Here is a 379-nt window from a genome sequence, read left to right on the forward strand (position 1 = left end):
CAATGCAGCTACAACCAAAGCTTCTGCCAGGGAATGTTCAACACCTGGGAGAAACTTTGTGCACATAATCACATAAAAGATATACATAACCTCATACCCTAAATAAGAAAATACTCACAAGCTTTCTAAGGAAGATGTGTAGTTATAAAACAATGCTTTAAATTAGGCCACAGAACAGGCAGAACTTGTTTCAGATAAAGTTTTCTACAAAATGATTTGGGAAACACTTGTGCATGTGATATGATAAATAAAGAAAAAGAACAAAAGGCAATTAAGTTTAGTTGTATACATTTTCCTACTTAAAGACATATAAAGATAAACATATCTGGACCTGTATTCACATAATACACTGATGAACACTAATACTATTAGTAAGAGA

This window comes from Penaeus monodon, chromosome 15 (assembly GCF_015228065.2).
Source record: "Penaeus monodon isolate SGIC_2016 chromosome 15, NSTDA_Pmon_1, whole genome shotgun sequence".
Taxonomy (NCBI): domain Eukaryota; kingdom Metazoa; phylum Arthropoda; class Malacostraca; order Decapoda; family Penaeidae; genus Penaeus; species Penaeus monodon.